The following is a 14,581-nucleotide window of genomic DNA, read 5'->3' on the forward strand; positions in this document are numbered from 1 at the left end:
ATCATTAGGAAATACTCTGGATAACATTTGGGGGTCCTATCTAAATCTCTTCTTATGTAAAATTACTTTTTCTGGTTGGCTGTCTTATGTTTAAAATATAAAATAAAAATAGTCTTTTAACATAAATACGGTATCACTGAGTTTCTCAGCCTTGGCATTATTGATATTCTGGGCTAGATTATTCTTTGTTGTAGGGGGCTGTCCTGTGTATTGTAGGATGTCGAGCAGCATCCCGATTTCTATCCAATAGATGCCAGAGGCAACTGTGACAAGCAAAAGTGTCGTCCCCTGGGGGACAGAGTCACCCCCACAATCACAGTTGAGAGCCACCATAGACTCTCCTAAGGCAATTGAAAAATCTTAATGTAAAAGTTGTAAAAATGTAAATTTCTCTTTAGTTCGCTTTCTTGTCAACACTCTTCTTGGCTCATGAGGCCACTCTGTACCAAGACCACTGGCTCGGTGAGTAGATTGCACGGCTCGGCTTTTCCTTGCTCCTGCCTTGGTACATCTGGAGCCTGTGGGTGGCCTCATTCACGCAGAGGGAAAAATTAATGCCCCTGCTTATCATAAAGACTCAAGGACTCAACAAGGGAGAGAAACCAAGCCAGCGCTCAGGCACGCAGAGCTGTGTTAACTTCATTCTCGACACTCCAGAATCTTCCAAAGCCCTTGCTGAGTTCTTCCCAGAGTCATTGAACTAGAAGGAATAAGATTGTGGTTTTAGAAGAAAGACCAAAAACCAGGGGTGGAAATCATCCGGAGGAAATTTAAAAACAGTACGTGGAAGGGAGGGCTGGGGAGGGCTGAGGCCGTGGCCGGGAGCTCTCCAGAACCAGAGCTACTTCCTGCCATGGCTTCCAAATGTGGTCAGAGGGGAAGCCGCCCTCATGGGGCCGGCAGACCAGGCCTGGACCCTTGTCAGTGTGAGTTCAGGCCTGTGGCTAGAGGAAGGGGGAAGGCAAGGCCGACTGTTTGGAAGTGGCTGTGAGTCTGCCTACTTTCCACACAAACACTTATCTTGAAGTTTCAGCTTGAGAGCTGCTGTAGGTAGGAGGGGAGGAGGAGGGGTGCAGTTCAAAGGTCCTCCTCTTTTGATTGTCCACAAGGAATTGGGAGCAAGTCGCATCAGAGTGGAGACCCTGCCTTGGGCTTTGGGGTCTGCTCTGTGATGTAAACCCTTCTGGTTGTAGTACTGATAATGTGCTGAACCGGGAAGCTGTTCCTCTCATCCTTTTTAGAAAATGAGGTAAAGGTCACATAATATAAAGTTAACCATTTGAGAGTATATAATGCACTTGTATTTACTATAATTACAGTGTTATGTAACATCACCTAATCAATCTTAGAACATTTTCACCACCCCCAGAGAAACCCTGTACCCACTGTGTGGTCACTCCCCATTCTCCCCTCCCCCAGCTCCTGGCAACCAGAGTCTCCTTTCTGTCTCTGTGGATTTGCTTATTTTGGACATTTCATATAAATGGAATGATGCTGTATGTGACTTTTTGTGCCTGGCTTTTTTATGCTTAGTGTATGTTTTGGAGGTTAATCCATGTTGGTAGCAGGTATCTGTACTTCATATGACTGAATAATATTCCGTTGTAGAGAGACGACATTTGGGTTACTTCTTCTGCCTTTTGGCTATCTTGAAGAATGCTTTTAACAACATTTGTGTTTCTCATACTTAAAAAAATTGTAGAGCATACAAATATAAAAATATGCCATCATAACCATTTAAAAGCATATAATTCGGTGGCAATAATTCCATTCATAATGGTATGCCACCATCACCACAGCCTGCTTCCACATCTTTTCCATCACCCCCAAAGGAAATCCCATACCCATTAAGCAACAAGTCCCTAAGCCCCCAACCCTAGCCCCTGGTCACCTCTAAGGTACTCTCTATGAATTGGCCTACGCGGGAGAATTCATGCAAGTGCAATCATACCGTATATGTTCATGGGTCTGGCTTCTTTCACCGAGCATCACATCTTCAGGGTCCATCCAGGTTGTAGCAGGTGTCAGTCCTTCATTCCTTCTTATGTTTGGATAATATCTCATTGTAAGGAGGCATCCCATTTTGTTTATGCATTTATCTGTCGATGGACATGTGGGTTGCTTCTAGCTTTGGGCTGTTGCGCCCAGAACTGCTGTGAACGTTCATGTCTCTTACAGGTGGTTGAAGAGTGTAGCCCTCAGCATAATGTCCTAACTCCTCAGCGTGACACTCCTCATGAGGGCTTCTGTTCCCCCATCCATGGGGCATAACCGCCTTATGGCCTGGCCACGCAGAATGCCTTATAATTGCTGGAATTAGACTCCCTATCCTTCCACCCCAGTGTCTTTGCCTAGGTACATCCTCAGCTTGGAACACGTTTTTCTGTCCCTTCTCCGCGTGCCTACCTCTTACGTGTCCTTTAAGAGTAGGATGAAGTGTCACCGTTGCCAGGCAGACTTCCCTAGCATGGCACACTGCGCTTTTTGACCCAACCCCCAGTTGGCTTAGGCAGCATAGCAAGGTAGGGGGTGCAGGTAGAATGAGAGACAAGGAAGGCGCCCGGGAGCCCAGGTGCTGGTGAGCAGGTGGGGCCAGGCAGCATTGTGAGTGGTGTCGGGATGCCAGAGACAGACAGTATTACTTAGGGGTGCTTTCTGGCTTAGCGGGACAGGTGCTCAGAATGCATTCCAGGGCTTCCTATTGTGTTCCTGAAGCTCTTTCTGCCTCTCTCTGTCACAGCCCTTATCACATCACTGTGTCACGGTCCATTAATCCGACTGTCTCCTCCGGTCGACACAGAGCTCCTAGAGAGGGGAACCCTGGATGACCATCTTTGTATCCCCAGCACCCAGCCAGTAAGATGAACCCCAGTGAGCAAGGAGGCTGGATTCTAGGAGGTTTGAAAGGGAACACCGTTCTTATTAGTATCACTCATTCAATCACTAGGATTCATTTACATTAAAATACATATATAGCCTTCTGGATTACCAAGAAATGAAAATTCCTGCAAAACAGGTACACTTCTTGAGGAAACCAGGCCTAGTCTTATTTACTGAGTCTATTAGACTCTTTTTTTATAAAATCTTTTTTTTTTTTTTAAGATTTTATTTATTTAGTTGACAGAGAGAGACACAGCGAGAGAGGGAACACAAGCAGGGGGAGTGGGAGAGGGAGAAGCAGGCTCCCTGCTCAGCAGGGAGCCCGATGCGGGGCTCGATCCCAGGACCCTGGGATCATGACCTGAGCTGAAGGCAGACGCTTAACGACTGAGCCACCCACGCGCCCCTAGACTCTTGAAAAAAAAAAAAATCTTTATTGAGATATAACTTAGCCATGTAAAGTATGCAGGTCAGTGGTTTTTAGAATATTCATGAAGTTGTGCCACCATCACCAAAAGAGCTGAATATCTATTAGCAGTCACTTCCTGTTCTTGTCCCCTACCTGATCCTGCCCTTGACAGCCACTAGTCTGCTTTCTTACACTGAGTCTTAAATACTCTGAGCACTAGACACCCTCCCTATGTCAGGTTTGAACATCTGTGTTAGTGAGAAGGTTTTTCCATGCAGAGAAGGAGCGAGAGGACGGATGGCAGAGGAAGGAAGGAAGGAAGGGAGGGAGAGTTAGCGAGAGAGGGAGGGAGGGATGGACCCGGTGGGGGAAAGAGGCAGCAGTTAAATATGAAATTGGGACCGCCTGGCACAGAAGATTCTTAGAAGAACAGAAAGTAGGAGATGCAGAGAAGTAAAGAGCGGGCCCAAACGTATTCCTTTGGGAAAGTTTGCTGGGTTCTTTTCTGTCAAAAGAAACACTGATGTCATGGAAATGAGGTGGCTGGGAACACTGTCGGGGAATGTTCCCGTTGGTTACATGAGCTACTGACGAGCAGCAGCAGGAATCTTGCTGGGTGATGGGCCTCCTGTCGTCCCCTGACATTCTAAAGGGAAGTCAGGAACTCTGTCCCTTCGGCTATCGCCCATTGCTATGTGTGTGAGGCGAGTGAGTGGTCTGCCTGTGGGATTCCAAGTCCTCTAATTTAACAGGTTCTTCAGTGTGTACAGGTGTCTGCTAGGTAAAAATATTGTATTTAAATGCAGATTTCTGTCTTTTTCCACTATATTCAATTTAAAAAAAAAAAGGAAAAGAAAAAAGCAGGTCCATTTGGAGGACTTTTTTCCCTCTGGTGGATGAAGCAGATAGTAAGATTTTGCAGTAGGCAGAATAATGATGCCCCAAAATGTCACACACACCCTAATCCACGGAACCTGTGAATATATTGATGGGATTATCCAGGTGGGCTCAATGTCATCACAAAGGTCCTCGTAAGAGGGGGGCAGGAGGATTAGAGAAGATATGACCACAGAAGTGAGGCTGGAGGGACAGAAGACCAAGAGCCAAGGAATATGGGGGGCTTCTAGAAGCTGGAAAAGGCAAGGAAGTAGATTGTCCCCTAGAGCCTCCTGAAGGAACGCAGCCCTGCCCACCCACCCATTGTAGGCTTTTGACCTCCACAACTGTGAGATAATAAATTTGTGTTGTTTTAAGCCACCCTGTTTGTGGTCATCTGCTACAGTAGCCCTAGGAAACTCATCCAGATTTCTCCCAAAGCCTGAGTTTTACTCTGAGACGGTGGCTTCTCCCTGTTGTAAAAATAGCTCGCAGTTACTGAGTGGTAATGATATGGCAGGACCTCTACCAGACCTGGGGCAGACATCACCTCATGTAATTCTCCTGGCGGCTGGAGTCGAGAGGCACCATCACCACCCTCAGTGTGTGTGTGCGTGCGTGTCTGTGGTATGTTTGCGTGCATGTGTGGTGCGTATGTGTGGATCCTGTCTCTCCACATTGCTTTCTCTCCTCTGTGTCTGAGGATCAGATCTCCCTCTGCCTTCCTCTTCTCCATACACGTGATCATATTTAGGGCCTGCCCGGATAATCCAGGATGATCTTCCCATCTCAAGATTTTTAACATAATCACATTTTTTGCCGACATAAGGTAATAGGCAGAGATTGCAGGAATTAGGAAGTAGATACGTCTCTTCAGAGGACCGTCTTTCAGCAGGCCACAAGGGGGTGGGCACCCTATCTACCTTTCCCTCCCACGTCAAGCCTAAGAGCCAGCTCTCCCATCTGCACTTTCATAGGTGAGGAAGCAGGGGCTCAGAGAAGTTTACTACCTTGCCTGTGTTTCTCACGCAGCTGCTAGGTGGGACGGGCTCTTTCCGCTACTCCCCAAGAATGTTCGTGGAGAAATACGGGGTGTTGTGCCCTCCCACCATACATGATTTCAGAGAGCTCTCTTAGTTTCTTGGATACGTCAGTGTTTTCATCTGCAAAATGAGAATCATAATACACCCTTCCTGATCTAGGTCTGAAGAAATTAGACAATTTTTGCGAACATTCTTTGAAAAATACTATGTTATATAGATGCAGAGAGTTATTATTATCTGGAGCAGGTTCATAAAAAAGTCTTCATGTATGAGAAAAGAGATGACTTGGCTGAGCATTGTGAAGGAAATGCCAAAATATTTATAGAAATCATCACCCTGGCTTGGAGTGCTGAGTCTTCACTTAAGATAGTGAATCAAGTTCTGATGTAGAGGCATTTAAAAATCTTCCCTGTTTGCAGAATTATACCTGGAAGCCACTTCCCAAAGGAGGGTGGCAAGAGAGGCTGAATTATCTCAAGTTGAGAGGGGGAAGGAAGGTGAGCTTTACGCTTGACGACGCTTACACTTCTCTCCACGCTTCTGGGTGCGCATAACCGGGATGTTAGAATTTGATTGCAATCACACCATGTGCTGTTTTTGTCTGTTACATTTCTGCGGTTTCTGTCACCAGGGTAATAGAGAAAGGATGGTGGGAGAAGAGAATGAGTGGGTAGGGGTGGGGGAGGTTGCATGGGTAAGCAGTAAAATGACACCAGGAAGAAAAAAGTCAGGCACTCATGAAGAACATTTAGTATAAAGAACCTAGATGTCTTGATCAAAATTGATTTTTGACCTTTCAGAAAGACCTCCACTCTGCATTCATGCTGTATTCATAATTCTAGATCCTACAGGGAAAACATGTCCACTCAGAATAGACCACATCCAGTGCCATGGCAGACATCACCAGTCAATCATAGCAACCCAGAGCTCCAGGCAGCCCCTCCCCGTCCGTGAACCCCATCTATCACCTCTGCTCTCAATGATAAGCCTAGGACACAAATTTTACTACTTTCATTAACTTACTTCAGAAAAGACTTCCTGACCTGCTGTATACCCAAGCTCAAAGCTACCCATTTGCTATTTTAGTAATTCCTGGTTTCTTGGTGACCCAACAGTACCAGCGACTGACCGCTGACTGTGTGCCAAGTACTCCACATTTAATCCTCACGAATGTTAGTTTTCTCAGTAACTGAAGCTCATCTGAGCAGGACACCCATCAGAGGAAGGGTTCTGTGGCTTGCAGAGCGTTGGAAGACACTGCTCTGGAGACGAGCGAGACATTGCACCAGTGTATATTGTTAGATGGTTGGGGAATGCAAAAGAAGTTATTTACCCTCAAAAAACTTATACTCATGGTGTGGCAGGATGAGCACACATGATGCAGTGAAGGAAAAAAACCAAACCACGTGTGTGCGTTTGAACCTTTTTACAAGAAAAAGCTGGGGGGTGGAATAAAACAGTGAATGGATGTATTTGAAAAAAAAAAAATTGTGAGCTCTTTGTCACTTCTGTTTTTATTTTTAAAATTTTTTATTGAAACATCACTCACATAACATAAAATGCACCCTTTTAAAGTGTACATTTCATTTGTTTTTAGGATTTCCGCTATGTTTTGCAAACATTACCACCATCTAATTCCAGAACATTTCCATCACCCCAGAAGTAGCCCCATACCTATTGGCCCTTAGTCTCTATTTCCCCCTTCCCCAACACCTGGCAACCACTAATCTGTTTTCTGCCTCCATGGATTTGCCTATTCTGGACATTTCATATAAATGGGTTCATTTATATGAATGAATTATATGGCCTTTGGCATCTGGCTTCTTTCACTTTGGCATAGTGTTTGCAAGGTTCATCCACATTGTAGCATGTGTCAGCACCTCTCACCTTTTTACGGTTGAATAATATTCCATCGTGTGGGTTTGTCACATTTTATTTCCTCATTCACCCACTGATGGATGTTTGGGTTGTTTCTATTTTCTGGCTCTTACGAATAATGCTGCTAAGAGCATTCATGTCCAAGCTTTCGTGTTTTAAATTCTCTTGGATGTATATGTAGGAATGAAATTGCTGGGTCATATGGTAAATCTATGTTTAACCTTTTAAGGACCCAACAGACCGTTTCCAAAGTGGCTGCACCATTTTACAATCCCACCAGCAGTGCGTAAGGATTCCAATTTCCCTACATCCTCACCAACCCTTGATACTGTCCTTTACTTGAATAGCCATCCTAATGGGTATGAAGTGAAATCTCATTGTGATTTTGACTCATATTTCCGCCCCTTCTGTTTTTCATCTTAATTCTGATGGCCAACCATCAACTGAGATGAAAAGCATGACTTACTAGTAAGCATGATTTACTAGTTCACAGTTCTTTAGGTTGGAGGACCAGCGCAGTGGAGCTGGGTTCTCTGCTCAGGGTATCACCAGGCTGAAATTGAAGTGTCCTTTGAGTTGTCATCTGGATGCTGTGGGTGAAATTCTGTTCCCAAGATCATTCTTGTTGGTGGTAGAAATCAGTGTCTTCAAGTGGCTATTAGAACCGAGGGGAGCACTCTCAGCTCCAAGAGGCTGCCCACATTCCTGGCCCCAAGGCCCCCCTCCATCTTCAAGCCAGCAGTGACATGTCGAATCTTATTCTTTGGATTGCTGACTTTTCTGTCTCTCATGTGTGGGTGCAACGTCACAGGGCTCATGTGATTAAGTGAGGCCCACCTGGGTAATCTCTGTCTCTTCAGGTCATCTGATTTGGGACTTTAATTCCTCCTGCAGAATCTTTTCTTAGCAGCATCTAGATTAATGTTTGATTGTGTACCTGGGAAAGGTGTGTGGGCTGCGGGATTTGGGAATCTCAGACGGGCGGGGGACATCTTAGAATTCTGCTTCTCATAAGGCTTTTGACACAAACATTAGAATACGTCTTTTGCTGAGATGGATTCAAAATGTTTTAATGCACCAGCCATGCACAAAGTTCCAGCTTTATGGCTAACGTTGGCTAACAACTGTTGAAAGCATAACAGTATTCTGCAAATTCATTGACACTGTTCATACTGACTCTTGTCACTGATCATTGAATTGACGGCTCCTGTTGGTTTCAGGAGCTCTTAGCCTGTGGACCAGGACCTTGCTGAACCTTGACAAAGTGATAAATTGTACTTTTATGTTCTCGTTTGATTCTGTGGTTCTTTTGAAAGGAATACCCTTCTGATGTGCCCAATAAAATCCTCTTTGATGTGCCAAATATGGACAATTGAACTTTTAAGGAATTTGAAGCACAGAAAGTGAGCGTCTGCCCATATTGACGCAAGCACAGTCTTTCGTTTGTTCCTTATGGTGGACGTTAGGTTTCGGAAATGCTCCTTATTCTTGGCAATGTCCTTTTCCTCCTCCATGTAATCGTCTGGCTCTCATGTTCTGAAACAGGAATAAATTGCCCCTTGTTATATTAAGTAGAATAAACTAAAGTGAGCACATGTGAAAGCAGAAATGACTTTGAAAGAGAAAGCCAGTGGGAGCTAGTTCCCATTGCAGAGGTCAAGTGAGAAGCGACTAGAAATTTCTGTCTCTTTCTTTTAATATTTTTGAAATGCAGTAGGTTTCAGCTGGTCTAAAAGCTAGTATTTCCAGTGTGTGTTATTGGGACACTAGTTTCATGAGATGAATCATGAGTGTTAAGTGGAAATGGGTTCTGTGGTCAATCAAATAGATTTGCCATTAAGTGTATGAAAATGTCCTGGGGAGAGATGCAGCGTGTTGTGATTTCCAAACCTGCAGGTTGAATTGAATGCTCATTTGGTTTAGGAAATATTTGTGAGATTCAAGCTTTACGAAACACACTTTGGGGAGATCTGTGTGGAACAAATTCTTTGACTTGGGAAAGTAGACATATGTCTGGTGGCATATTTGTTTTTGTTTTTGTTTTTTTTTTAAGATTTATTTACCTGAGGGAGTGAGCGAGCAAGGGGAGGGACACAGGGAGAGGGAGAGAAATCCTCAAACACATTCCCTGCTGAGCATGGAGCCCAACGTGGGGCTCCATCTCATGACCCTGAGATCGCGACCTGAACCGAAACCAAGAGTTGATGCTTAACCGACTGAACCACCCAGGCTCCACCTCTGGTGGCATATTTGTTGCACAAATCCAGAAATGGACACATCTCCATTTGGGTCACAAGTACATGTACGTGGGTAAGAGATGCACCTATTTTGGTCATAGGGATGGATAGTAATTTTTCTGCCTCCAATAAATTTCCCGGTGGGATTATCTCCTAATCCCTTCATAGCCTATTAATACCATTCCCAGTTTAGCCTTAGAAGTAGCCTCAGACACTTCAGCAACAATTGCACGTCTAGTGATTAGAGAAGAGAAGGAAATTAATGCTTATCGATCATCCCCAATGGGGATGGGTGCTCTGTGTGTTTTATCCTATTTAAACTTCATCGTAACCTTGCTGAAGCAAGTCTTAGTTACCTTCAGCTCATAAATGAGGACGCTGAAACTCAGAGAGGTTAAGCAGTTTGCCTAAGGTCACACAGGTTGTTAATAGCAGAGGGCATTTGGATCCAGGATTGTGGTCATCCGACTCCAAAGCCCCTCCTCTTCTCAGTACACCCCCTGCTTCTCTGCCCTTGTTGCTCATCTATTTTAATTTATGCTATAAGTGAGTAGTTTACAAAAAGTTGGGTGTAGATCAAATATATCCAATTGAGCTGTATGCTCTCTCTGATTAGCACTGTGATTTCAGCCACACTTTATCTTCAGCCGACGGTGGTTTTGGATACTTGAGTTCTCAGTTTCCCTGTCCCTTCCCTACTCTCTCTCAAGTGATGAACCATCTAGAAAACAAACTTTTACCATGCACCAGGGAAAACGAACTCTGACTTCTGATTTTATTTTCCATCTTTCTATGCTTTGTAAAGGGAAACATATCTTTTCATTTATTTGAACAGATGTGGGGAGCTTTAGAGCCACGCTGAATCGGGCTGAAATCATTTGACCTTTGGCAACAGACTTCATTTCGAGCCCTGTTTCCTCAGTCTGTAAAATGGGAATGAGAATTCCATCTCAGAGGCTAGTTGAGGACGAAATCAGGTTGTGAAATTGGGCATGAATTCAAAGCACTTACGTAGGAGTGCTTAGTAATTGTGAACCTCTCTTCCTCCTTAATAATTGGAACTTGACATTAGTGATAAAGATGAAAAACAGGAAAAAGAAATACCAAGCCACCTTTTAGGAGCTCTGAAAATAGATTCGAAGAAACGAGCACCTGTCCTCCCCTTCACTTACTGGTCTAGCTACTACTCCTTCATTTATGGCCAGTCAGTACCAATTCAGAGTATACTTGAAAATTCGAGTAAACACGAACATATATTCATATTAACCAAAGAACAAATATTTGTGCAACTCCCTTGGCCGTCATGTTTACTTTCGCTCTGAGAAACGTAGTTAGCAGAAGTGACATCAAACAAACAAAAAACCCTATTCCCATCACCCAGGGAAAGTTATGTCCCCGCTTGCCACCATGGACCTTTAGCTACTCCCTGTCCTAAATCGGGAAAGACAGTTGGTGTTTAAACACAAGGTATTCTTTCTTAAACATATGTCATTTGAAAATGCTCTTACCTTGCTGTCCACAGAGCTATCCAGCACAGTGCCTTGCCTGTGGTAGGATCATTTTGTTGCATTAATGAGTATTTACAGAAACATGCTAAACTCTCATCTCCCCATTTTTTAACTCCCATCGAGATGAACAGGTTTTGTTTTGTGTCTGGAAATAGTTCGGCTCCTGGAAAATATTTTCCCAAGGAGCATGGTGGAAGATGAAATAGCCTGGATTTTGCTCAAAATAAAAGCTATGCCAATATTTGTTACCCAGACTCATCAGCTCTGACCTTCAGCTGTTTGAGACAGACTTTTTTGGCTTGGCAGATACAGCAGCAGGGAGCCTCACTTCGCCCGAAATCTTAAGTTGACTCTAGACTCTAGACCCTTACACACACACACACACACACACACACACACACACACACACACACACACACACACACAGTTGTCCCGTTCAGAACCATCAGCTGTCCAGTTCACTCACAGCTCCTTCTATAGGGCAGATAAAGAGGGCTGAAACAATCTGGAAAGCTCACTGCATCTCCAACCCTCTTAATTGATCCCATTGTGTGCACACTTCATGACCCATTACACTCTGCCCCTCAGGGTTGCTCCAGAGTGTCTCCTAATCACTGAGCAGGGCCGGCTTCACTTGGAGCATGCTGGAGCGGCAGGGCTGTCCAATCTTGCACTCTGCTGCTTTTACGAGCCCTTCGGTATTCATCTTCTGGATTGTAGAGATTAACCCCATTTACAGTAAATTCCACCCAGAGCCCTGGCGAAGCCAGTCTGGCCACCGAACAGCACAGGCTGGGAGGGAGCACTTTGCATGAAGCCCATTGAGAAGGTGACAGGCGGGCCTCCCTCTAATAACTCAAAATGGCAGATCAGAACAAACTGTTCTCAGGTTTTCATATTTGGGGGAGGCGGTGGGTGGGGCTGGGTGGAGAGGGGAGGTTGGCTGTACTGAGGTAGTCTTCCTTTCTGCTAAAGGGGGATTTAAAAAGAGTGTCTTAAGAAAATTGTTGCAAACAAGAGACCACAGGGACCGTACACAGAAACACGCAAGGAGGATGTCGCTATTTCTGTTAGCTGCTTGGGTTAGGACAATGAGCAATTTTTAAAAATGGGAGGTCGGGAGGCAGAGTGGTAGGATTTGAGAAATAGAGAATGCTATCCGAGGCTTTTGTAGATAACCGGGGTCTCTCAAGCCTGGGACAGGTGCAGTGGTGGGCATATGCCCTCCTCCCTCCAGGCTGGACAGGAATCCGAATACCCAACCCCAGGCTTCTGCCGCGTCTCTGGCATTTCCCTGTTGAACACAGTTCTAATCCCTGTTTCACTTGTTTGTTATTCTTTTTACTTGCAATAAATATGCCTACATAAAATTTACCATCTTAACCTATTTAAGCGTACAGTTCAGAGGTCAGAGGCAGTAAGTACATTCACATTGTCATGACACCATCACCACCATCCACCTCCAGAACCCTTTCCATCTTGCAGAACTGAAACCCCTCACCCATTAAACATGAACCCCCCCCCCTCCTTCACCCACTCCTGGTCCACTAACCTCCATTCTACTTTTCATCTCTATGATTTTGACTACTCTGCATACTGCCCATGAGTGGAATCCTATAGTGTTTGCCCTTTTGTGTTTGGCTTATTTCACTCAGCATGTCTTCAAGGTTCATCCGTGTTGTAGCAGGTGTCAGAATTCCCTTCCTTGTAACGGCTAAATAATATTCCACTGTATGTTTGTACTTCTTCTTGCTATCCATTCACCTGTCGATGGACACTTGGGTTGCTTCCACCTTTTGGTGATTATAAGTAATGCTGCTGTGAACATGGGTTAGTCTGGATTTTTAATTAAAATTCTAGTGCTCATCTATTTCCTTTAGCTCCCCTGGTGAGCTCTTCCTCAAAGAATGATCTGGTGAACCCAACTCAGGTGTCCCAAGCTGGAGACTTGGAGGTTGGATGTGAAGTTGGGAAGTCTCTTTGTCAGACTTTAGACACGAAACAAGGTCATCCTTCCCTTTATAAGAAGAGGCCATGTTATGGTGACCATATGTCCCTATTTGACCAGGATGGTCTTGGTTTACACCTGCCATCCCAGGGTAATTAATGTCACACCCTATCACTCTTGGAAGGATCCTGGTTTGGTCAAGAAATTATATGGGCACCTTGTTTATGGAGAAAGTTGTAAACAGGTGTCATCTGAGGAGAAGATGAAACTGGAGAATAAGGTGGTTACATCCTGGAGAGACTTTTGGAGGATGATGTTAGGGTCCAAATGTGTAGCTTTGGGGTCTGAGGAGAACCAAGGGATGAGTAGCAGAGTCAGGCGCGAGTGTCCCCAGTATGCTGAATTAACAGCTTTCCATGTGCCGGTCATTCTAAGACAGGGGTTGCCAGCTGGTGGAGCTTTGCCCCCCAGTGGGCATGTGGCAATGTCTGGGGACAGGTTTGGTTGTCACAGCTCGGTTGGGGGGCTGTGCTCCTGGCATCTACTGGGTAGAGGCCAGGGACACTGCTGAATGTCCTGCCTACACAGGACAGCCCTCCTATGACAAAGAATTACCTGCCTTAAACGTCAATAGTGCCGTGATTAAAAAACCCAGTTTAAGGGGTGCAAGGAAGAAGAGAGGAAAGAGAGGTGAAGGGAGGAATGAGGGTGGAGAGAAAGAAACCACAGTAGACGCACACCGCAGGTAGCTGCAGGCAGAACTGCAGCCCCGGGGTCAGGCAATGACCTTGACATTTCCTCTCTCCATTGAGCCTGCTCCCCTTTCCAAACCACGTAGTCCCTTTCCCCCTCTGCTCAGTGGGGCTAGCACCAGCCTCCTGTGCCGGACATAGTGGCTGAGAGAGACTTCCTGAAGTGCTTCTAGAAGTGGGACTGGTGTGTAGGTCCTGCCCTTCCCAGCCTGGCTGAGGGGTGGGAGTCAGAGGGCAGGGAGGAAGCGTGGCCATGCCTCTAGGGCAGTTCCGAAGTGCGTTTTTGCCTAGCACCAGCATCTCTTGCACAGCACATACTCCCGAGAGAGCCGCTGTGTTTCAGATCATCAGTTGATATTCCCAGAACACCCAAATGATGCATGGCTTTTTCAAGTCCTGTTTTCTGCATTTTAAGGCATTCTGGGTTGGTGACAGAATGCACAGAAGAGCTGGCCCCTGTCCCCTTGGGTCCTGTTGTAATTTGATCTCTTTTAATATGCGTGCACATCATAACATCGGATGATGTCATTGTCTTGCTTGCAAGTGCTCACCTGTCTGGTCTGAGCTCAATTTGCAAATGCTCCCAACCATCTCTCCATAAATATTCATTCACGATGAGGTCAGATGATGAATGCAGCAAAGGATCATTAACACAAACCACAGCCTTTTCCCCTCTGAAGGGATCCTGTGCCTCCCAATAGGAGTGAGGAAGGCACAGGATCACCTTTCAAGAGTTTAAAGAAATCAGACTGAGTTTCAATGAAATCAGGATGGGAGAAGATGTGCAAGATGTTAATTACAGGGGAAAATACCTGCCCGGTGAAGAATGTGCTGTTTCTTTTTTTTTTTTTTTTGGTGCAAAATGGTGGTTTTATTGAAGCACAGGGACAGGACCCGTGGGTTGTGAGGGGTAGCTGATTATATGCTATGGGGTTGGGGATGGTAAGGAAAAAGGGAGGTTTTCAAAAGAACTTTCATATGCTAAAGAGGACCTACAAGATACTGGAGGCCTTGCCATTGTCAAGTTAGGGTTGTTTTTCCCTCTAGTAA

General features: G+C 45.2%; 1 protein-coding gene and 1 long non-coding RNA gene across 6 annotated transcripts in view; both read left to right on the forward strand.

The window, feature by feature from the left end:
- SPRING1 (SREBF pathway regulator in golgi 1) overlaps positions 1 to 14,581 on the forward strand; it is a 223,576-nt gene that overhangs the window by 61,567 nt on the left and 147,428 nt on the right. The window lies entirely within an intron of this gene.
- Positions 3,655 to 10,358, forward strand: LOC145716847 (uncharacterized). The gene is made up of 2 exons (XR_014139786.1): positions 3,655 to 5,705; positions 6,324 to 10,358. It is a non-coding gene; the product is annotated as an uncharacterized LOC145716847 (long non-coding RNA).

Source organism: Leptonychotes weddellii, chromosome 13 (genome assembly GCF_054177405.1).
Source record: "Leptonychotes weddellii isolate Sample4059 chromosome 13, ASM5417740v2, whole genome shotgun sequence".
Classification (NCBI taxonomy): Eukaryota; Metazoa; Chordata; class Mammalia; order Carnivora; family Phocidae; genus Leptonychotes; species Leptonychotes weddellii.